Genomic DNA, 9,140 nt, shown 5'->3' on the forward strand with positions numbered 1-9,140 from the left:
CGGGGGGCAGGAGGGGGATGAGTGTCCCTGCCACAGGTGCCTCCAGAAGCCCCCTGAGTGTGACCACTTGCTGGTGCGGGCCGCGGGCCGGTGGCAGCAGAGCCAGGCCGCGCTGAGACCCCTGGCCACAGCATTTCTCCTGCTGTGCACCCCAGCACCTCCTGGATTTGACTTCCTGAAGCACATCATGAATCACTCTTCCAAGCCAACAACGCAACCGAGTAGTCCTGGCTCCTGGTCCCTCCGCTCCTTTTCTTCCCTAAACGTTATCACGTTCATTAATTTAATTTAACCCTGCGGGCTGCTTAGGGTTTTTTTGCACAGATATTACACTAGGTGTGCAGAGCTGTGCTTGCGTTTATAGATGACAACTTCAGTCTCCTCTTCTGAGCCCTACAGAAAAGCACAAGCGCTTGCCAAAGACAAATTGTTTTCGTTCTCTTCCCTCCCCCTACAAGGAGGCGAGAAGGCTATTGCGATAGGTGGTGTACTCCCAACCCACATTTGCTTTTCCCTGCCAAACACATTGCAGCAGCAACAATTTGAAAATTTTTCTTTGTGTGGGCCCTTAGACTATATATAAAAGGCAGAACCATTTTTCTTCTTAAAAAACAAACAAAACAACAAAAAAACCCACTTCCCGCGTGATCTTTGGACTCGCTTTCAGGGAACGGGTTCAGCTGATAAGGTGAGGAACCCTACCAGTGGGACAGCTACAGCCACAGATGCAGAGCTGATCTCCCAACCTTAGGAAGGCAGAAAAGGATGCTCAGGGGCTGTTTGTTCCATCAAGGAGACAAAGATACGAGGAGAAAGAGCTTTTTGAAAGTTACAGCTGCACGCACTCACCACAGAAGGAGTTTGCGGAAAATACAGCCTAGGTCTGCAGCAACTTCTGCTCCAGTGCCAATGCTGGCGTGTTGTTGTTCCCCGAAGCACCTTCCCAGGAAGCAGGGCCCTGTGACTCGCTGTGATAAACTGGCATAGCAAGAACAAAACCAGATTGGCGTTAATCAAACACCTGACCCCGGATGGGAACTGCAACATCCATTACCACCATTGCATGCAGAAGCACAAACTCAGCAGACATCAGCGTGAGAGCTAAGATCAGCGTGTGGCGCTTATCAGAGAGACTGAAAGCACTAAGTGACAGTTCATACCCAGCTATTCAGGCAGGTGCGGGCAGTGCCCTTCCACAGCAACATCCTTCTGAAACCATGGTGCTTCACCTGCGATCTGAGCTGTGTCTTGGGATGTACCGTCCAGGCAAAGAAGAGTGCCTGCATAATCCTCTGTAAGCAGTTGCAGCAAATATTTCAAACAGTAGCTTAATTTTGTTTGGTGCAGTCACTCTTTAATGCTGGTGAATACTCGGACTTGTCCTGAACACCTACACAGAGCATACGCTAGGTCCCGCTGCCACCCTGTCCGCATATCGCAGGACTTCACAGGAGTGTCAGTTCGGAGTAGCTGAACTGCAACTGCAGGGCTGGAGGTTGGTACTCTCGGGGTCTAACTGGAGCCAGTAACTCCAGTGGCATGGGGCCGTGGGCTGGCTGTGGGCTGCCAGGGACTGCGAGGGCAGTGGGATGCGTTATCTGCGTCCAGGTGGAGGTGAGGCCAGAGAGGCAACATTCAGCCCCAGCTTCGCATCCAGGACCCCCCAGGAGATTCGCATGTGGTATCGCGACCAAAGTCAGGTTTTGTTCAGGTTCAAATATGTGTGAGATCTTTGCTCCAGAGCTACAGCTGTGACGAGGTAGAGCTGAGCAGAGCAGAAGCCCTCGCTCGCTGCTTGTGCACCTCCAGCCCCCGGCCAAGGGCTGAGCCCAGCAGCCTTCACCTCCGAGCTGCTGTGCCTGCACTAGACTGTCCCCACCTTGCCGGGGGTCCTCTGGGGTCCCGCGCTTCTCCGGCTCCCACCCAGCACTGCTGGCAGCCGCGGTGGCCCCAGCAAGCAGCCATCACCCATCTATCACAGCGGGTTATCCCTTTCTTTCCTCTGACACAAAGTAAAATGCTCCCCACCTTGCTGCCAGCAACCCTAACCACATCACAAACAAGGAGGAATCTACAGAAGTATTCAAAACATTTGGATGTTGTGCCACCACGGCAATTAAATCCACGCTCACTTTCTCACACAGCGCCTGGAGGGAAACCGACTGCGCAGCGGGGCAGAGGAGGACATGCCGTGGTAATCTCGGCTTCCTCATAGCCCAGCTCCATGTTGCAACCTCTGAAACCATCCTCAGCAGCAGGCCTTGCCCCGGGAGCCTGGTCCACCCTCTCCGGGTGGGCTCCCTCTCTTTGGAGGACAAGCCATGCCAGAAATACTTGGTGCCCATGAGCGACTGCAATGCCTGGGGCTGCCTCTCCTCGCACCCATCTTTAGCTGCTTCTTTGGAGCCAAGGCGGAGCAGCCGCTGAGCAAGGCTGGGGAAGGGGAACGTCCTCCTGGGCATGGTTCGTGCTTTAAGAGAGAGCTCTGCCATGCAAGGCTCCTCTCCCCTGCCCGGCTGAGCCCCCTGCTCCAGAGCTGTGGCTGCTGCCTCGAGGAGGCACGGGCGGGCATCCCACCCGGGGCGAGTGAGGACAGCCAGGCAGCTGAGGTGCTTCAAGCGCTCTCCCCCTCGCAGTCTGCCAGAACAGGTCCACCAGCTCCTTCCTTCCTTCTGTGCACACACCGCAGAGCCGGGCTCTCCCAGCTGCCCTGCCGAGGACCAGGGGGTACCTGCCCGCTGATGGCATCCCCTCATGGAAAGTTTCTCATGGATCACGCTTCCATCAATAAAAAAGCATGACCGCACTGCAGCAGTGCCTCGACTTTGGTGGCATATCAGAGGGTGCGGGGTGGGTTTCCATCAACCCTTTGGGCAGCCCGGGTTTGCTGCCTAGGTCCCTGCTGCCTGCGCTGCCGGCCTCAAGGAGCAGCCGGGCTGTTCGATGCCCAGATTTTCCAGCCCGCATGCTGCATGCTCCTGCCTTGAACCAGCCCAAAAAAATCCACTTGGAAACTCCCCATCACCACCACCAATACCCACTTTCGATTCCTGCTTCAGAAACGCAACAGAAAAGAAACCCCAAAAGGGGCATGTAATTAACCACATTTTGATGTCCAATCTTTTCTATCACCAGCATCAAATTTCCAGTGAGGGAGTCAAGGAGAAGAATAACACCGCCCTGAAGCCAGGGAAGAGATTCCTGAAAAAGCTCCCCAGCACTCTTGCTGCCTGTTATCCATGAATAAAATGCCAAGCCAGCATCCGAACGTAGCTTGCATTACCTCCCAGTCTCTCACTCTTAGGCCCCCGTTGCTTTCAGTGCCTTTGCACAAGGCACATACTGTCTTGACGATCTTTTCAGCAGAAACTTCTAGTTTATTTGCAGCTCTCAAATACCTTTTTGTTCCAGTCGGTTTCATTACTTGGTAGAAATATGGTCTTTGCAGCAGGGGTAAGCTTGGCTTAACATGGATGTGTGGTGCCTAATAAAACAGGGCCCTGCTTACTCCCTGGAGTTCCTAGAAGTTCATTCAATAGAAATAAAGAACAGTTTGGTAACTTGGCTACCAGGCTACAGGCTGCTGGCCAGTTTACAAATCAGTAACTAACTAGATGAGACGATACTCCTCTGCCTGGGTTCAGCTGGATGAACTATTTTTGCAACTACTGTATATTTCTGGGAAAATGGCATTTCAGATGGACTGACAAGAACTACAAGTTCAGGTCAAGTGAAGCAAATAGTTCCAGCTAAAAAAAAAAAAGCAGGAAATAAATTTATAGCATTGAAAAAGTTTAGTCTGGCACACTCAAAAATTATTTGTTCCAGAAACGTCAAATGGGAACTATTTTACTTTTTCACTTCAGGATGGAAATTTTCATTTAAAGATTGACCTAAATTTCTAAAAGGAAGATATTAAATAACAGGAGTAAGAAGGAGACTATACCACTCTGGATCACATATAGCATTTCAAGATAATAAATATTTGGGTTTCTTTTTTCATTTTTCTAGGGGGGAAAAAAAATCCTGATCTTCTTTACCTTGAACCAGCACGTCTCCCAAAAACATTCACCTTAGGCCCTGAGCAAAACCAGGATCTTTTGCAAACACTAAGAACAGCTCGTAGCGCATCTTCAGGATAAGGGCTTTTGGTGTGGACACCGAGGACCAGAGAGAATTGACTCGATATGTTCAGGGACATAGGACGGGCAAGGAGAGTGAGAAGTAAACTCTAGGTCTTTTGAGCCGCATTTTCCTGTCAATAATACAGTAAGTGTGGCTGTCACCGACCAGGATGCTTTCTTCTCCTGCTAAATAATAGTTTAACTCTCTTCCCAGAGTCCACTCGAGGAATGTTTGAGTCGTAACATTACCAACACGGGAAAATTAAATGCGGAGAGATTTTTCAGCTGTGTTTACATAATAAGCAGCCTGCAAATTTGGGGCGCCTGTGTTTTTGGCTGCCTGACATCAGATACCCGCAGTCTGATTTGCATGAGTATTACGCACCCAGAACTCCTACTGAGATCAAAAAACCAACTCAATGCCTCTGCAAAACCAGGTTGTTGGCATCCAAAAACAGAGGCACGCAAACTCAGCGCATTTTTCCAAAATCTGGGTCCACACTCGTAGTCCGAAGCGGCCATCGAGTCAAATGAGGAGTTCAACCTCAGCAGTTCCTGGCAGAATCCAACCCAATTTCTACCTCTACAAAAATCCAGCAAAACCCCTCTTAGAATTTTGGAGGCCGTCTGTTGACCTCTACTCTCTGCTTTCTTTTAATCACCCTGACTTGAGGCATTTCTTCTAGAGCCTAGAAGTACTCAAATTGCTCCACACTCACTATGGGCCACCTATATGTGCATATAAACACACAAGCACAAAAGCGGTCGGTTTAGAGCAGACATCATGACGTTTTGCCGAAGAGCAGATACGCACCAAAGTGGAACAAGGAGCCCATTTTGGCCGTGGGCTTTCACCATGCTGCGAGTTGGGTCCCAACCATGCTCAGCAGCCCTGGCTTTATCACCATCTGTGTGCTTGCCAACCCTCTGTCAGAAAGCCGCAGCGAACGGAGGTAAATGTAGACAACGTGCCATCGGTCTGTGGCCAAAAGAAAAAAGAAAGATTTAGCAACACTTCCTGCTTTTCTGGGAGCAAGGTGGACTCCAGAACGTTCTGCACCAACTGTCTGCAACGTCTACCTGTGGGGTTTTGCTTGTTGGACTGTTGGGGTTTTTTTCAAGTGGATGGAGGCATCTGTATTTGGCTTGGAGAAGCAGCATACATTGCCAGAGTTTGGAAAGGGCAATGTCATGCCCAGGTAGTTACCCTAACAATGACTGGCCTCCATCTAGTTGTGGCAGGACTGCTGGGCGGTTGCTTTCATGTGCTTTTCATTTCATGTTCATCACCCTGGCATCTGAGCAGCTTGCATCTTGGTTTAGCAAAGGTTTAACCACAAGAGCTCTCTCCCTTGTGAGCAGGGGGAAGGGCAAGAGGCTGAGTGCATTACCAAGGGTGGGGTACAGAAATGAGCCGAGTAGATTTCATCTAGCCTTGTTTTCGACTCTGATCTTCATCAAACGCGGCTCGATAGGCAGGCAAATCTGCTGCAGCCCGTGGAAAGGCAGCGGCAGGGTCATGGCACTGGGACAGTGGTGCCTGAGGGAGCTGTGCCAGGCTGGGCTCCAGCCGCAGGTGCTGGCGATGCTGCAGAGGGACCATTTCTGAAGATGCTCAGCAGCTTTGCACCCTTTCCCTTTGTAGCAGGCAGTGCTAAAAGCCACGCTTCCCTGTGGAAGAGGAACAACAGAGAGAAAGCTAGGAGAGGGTGTTAAGAAAAGAAATTTAATTGTTTGTAAAAAGCAGCTTAACCCAGGTGGCCATAGGTACTCTGACAATCTGTTCTGGGCAAGAATTTTATTTCCTGCGAGTTCTTTCACTTATGTCAGTCTGTGTTTCAAATCAGCTTTGACACAACCTCAGTGACAAAGGCTTTGAAGTCTGAACTAAATGTGCTACAGAGATCATTATTCATAACCACTCAGACGGAGAGGGAATATTTTCCTTTTGAAAGGTCCTGCCAAACCTGTCCTGTGCTTTGTTTGCTTTCAGAGGCACAGTGGTCATTCTTCGGGAGGAAAGAGGATGGAGGAAAGAAAGGGCGATAACAGTCTAGCAGGGAACAGCCTTCAAAAATCACTGATCAAAAATTCACTAATTAAGAAAGTATGGGGACAATCCCAGCTGGAAACTGCTGCTTCACATGGACTCCATCTAAAATTGCTTCTAAAAAGAACCTTCCCCAGGGAGCCGTCTTGGGCCCAACTCTGTGACACCTTGATCTGCAGCTATTTTACCGAGAGTTAAGCTGCTGTACTTTGTAGGTCAGTGGTTCTGTTTGCAGTGGCAAGGTGCAATCCAAACAGCGAGTGTTTACATACTTGGAGAGCACAAATCCAAGTCAGTCCCCAGGGAGAGCAGTAATCATCAAGGATTTTACAATACAGGGATTGGCAGGGTTGGGGCTTCATACATACATCTCCAGAACAGCTTTGAAGATATATAATTTTTACACAGGAGTTCTGAGAACAAGTTTTGGCCAAAGTTCTGCGTAATAGTAATTTCAAATGCCCCGGGGCCCAACCTGCTCCCGCTGAAGTCCCTGGAAAGACTCCAAGGCAGCAAGCCAAGACCCTTGCTCTCTGCCTACTCTTCTCTTAGTGCCTTTCCTCTGCTCCTTTGTCCTCCACGTATGGCTGCTGCCTTTTTTTTTCTTTTTTTTCTTTCGTTTCTGAACATCTCTGTTGCTGGGTTCAACTAAATCTTCCTCTGGCACAGCATCACTCCTTAAAATGTTGTCAGCGTTTGTTTCCTGAACCCACACTGTTCTCTTCCCTGGATTTGTCTCTCTTGGGGTCTTCTCCTCAACCTTTTTAGTATCACCACTAGGCCTTGTCTCCCAGGCTCCCATTTGGTATCACTTCAAATGCATCTTTCCTTCATGGTGGCTTCTACCTGCCTGCCCACTTGAAAGACTTCTCTGATAAACATCATATTGCCTCCTGCTGCTCTCTTCTCTTTTCCTTCAGTGTCTCTTCCATATTTATCTTTCCTCCACCTCCATCTCTTAAGTTCATTTTTGCCTCAAGATCTCTGCATCCTTCCCACTAGGTCATCTCATATCCTGTTTTTCCTTTTCTGTTCACAGGAGCTTAGTCTCCTCATCCTCATCTCCCATCAGTTTCTCTCCTCCTTGCCCCCTTCATCTCAGGACCTGCCTTTCCTTCTCTGCTACACGCTTTCTTTCTCAGAGAAGAAGCTGCAGAGAAGAAGCTGGACATAACGAAGGGGAAAGAGCCTTGGGGGGATATTTTTATTCCCTAAATTAGATAAACAAGCTCCCTACGCAGTTGGAGGAGAAGCGTAGGACAACTTAGGAGGTTTATTAGATGTCATCTTCCTTTATTGACCCTGTAGGGAGCCTAACTCTCTCCACCTAATTTAAGCCTGAAATTAATGAAGCCACGTGAATATCCTCTGCACAATCTCACTTTTGTTTAAGCCCATGCAAAGGAGAGAGGGAAGGACAAGGTATCACTAAGAGAGGGAAGTTATTTTCCAGTAACCAGGCAGCCTCTGCTCCTGGCGTACCTGGTAGGCACTGGTGGGGCCTGGGGAGTGACGGCTTTTCATAGATCCAAAGGAGAGGAAACGGTTTTGCAGATGTCTGGGGGCAGTGCCTCCCAGCCAGAACGGGGCCTTGGGCTGTGAGAGTCAGGTCACCTTTGAAAAAGGGCCATGGGGGATAGATCACAGAATCACAGACTGGTGGGGGTTGGCAGGGACCTCTGGAGATCACCCAGTCCAATCCCCCTGCCAAAGCAAGGTCACCTACACCAAGTTGCACAGGATGGCGTCCAGGTGGGTTTTGAGTATCTCCAGAGAAGGAGACTCCACAGCCTCTCTGGGCAGCCTGTGCCAGTGCTCAGCCACCCTCAGAGTACAGAAGTTCTTCCTCACCTTCAGGTGGAACTGCCTGAGTTTCAGTCTGTGCCCGTTGCCCCTTAACCTGTCGCTGGGCACCACTGGAGAGAGTCTGGCCCCATCCTCTTGACACCCACCCTTAAGGTATTTATAAGTATTGGTGAGATCCCCTCTCAGCCTTCTCCAGATCTGTTAGATGAGAAGGGCAAGGTCAGTCGACTCTTGAGGGACCTGAAAAACAAAACTGGGGAGGAAGCATCTGGCAGAAGGAAGCAAAGAGAGGAGCAATGTGGTGGTCAAAGCAGCGAGCCTAAAAAGGAGGTTTTAGTACTGTGTTGTTTAGGAGGCTTGAGAGGATCAGTGTTGCAGGCACCCAGGCTACTGCACTAGCAGTGAAGGAAGGGTGGCGATACCAAGGGCCCACGTCTAGGTTTTCATTGTGTTGGTTGACAGAGAAGGAGATGCTGGATTTGAGAGACGATGCAGGCAGAAGCCCCAGGAATGGAAAACAGCCTGGATGCTGCAGTCCAGCAAGACAGCTGAATCAAAGATGAACAGCTTGCAACTTTAATTCCCCACTCTGGGGACCTCCCCAGGCCATCTGCACGCATGGGTATACCTCTAATATTTCCTCTGCTTTATCTCCTCTGTCCCCACCAGATCCTGGGCTACAGCTGCTCTTTAACACTTACTATGTCTTCACCCAGGAGAGAGCTGAATGGAGTAAGACACTGCATCTGCTTCAGAGTCATAAAATATTGCTCCAAACAGGATACTGGTTGGGAACCTATCCTCTAGCTTCTCATATTTTTCATGTTGTTTGCCTTGACAAGCCCACTGAAAACCCCCAAGCATTTGGGTGAGCGAAAAGGAATATATCTGGGACAACACAAAGGATGGAGGACAGTGGGGTAGGAAGCTCAAAGGCTGTGCACCTTTTCACAGCTGATGTCTTTATTCTTACTGCAATTTCTTTAGATGACTTCCAAGGCTATTAGATAATATTCTCTTGCCAAAGCCAAATAATCTGGTTTGAATTGACCAACCCCCCCAACCTTTACTGAGAACCACTTGCAGCTCTTTTCATTTCACCCATGCAGAAGTGGAAGCATGAGATTTTTCCTTTTTCTCTTTTGATGAAGGAGAACCCC

Source organism: Cariama cristata, unplaced genomic scaffold, assembly GCF_000690535.1.
Source record: "Cariama cristata isolate BGI_N322 unplaced genomic scaffold, ASM69053v1 scaffold3447, whole genome shotgun sequence".
In the NCBI taxonomy this organism is placed as follows: Eukaryota; Metazoa; Chordata; class Aves; order Cariamiformes; family Cariamidae; genus Cariama; species Cariama cristata.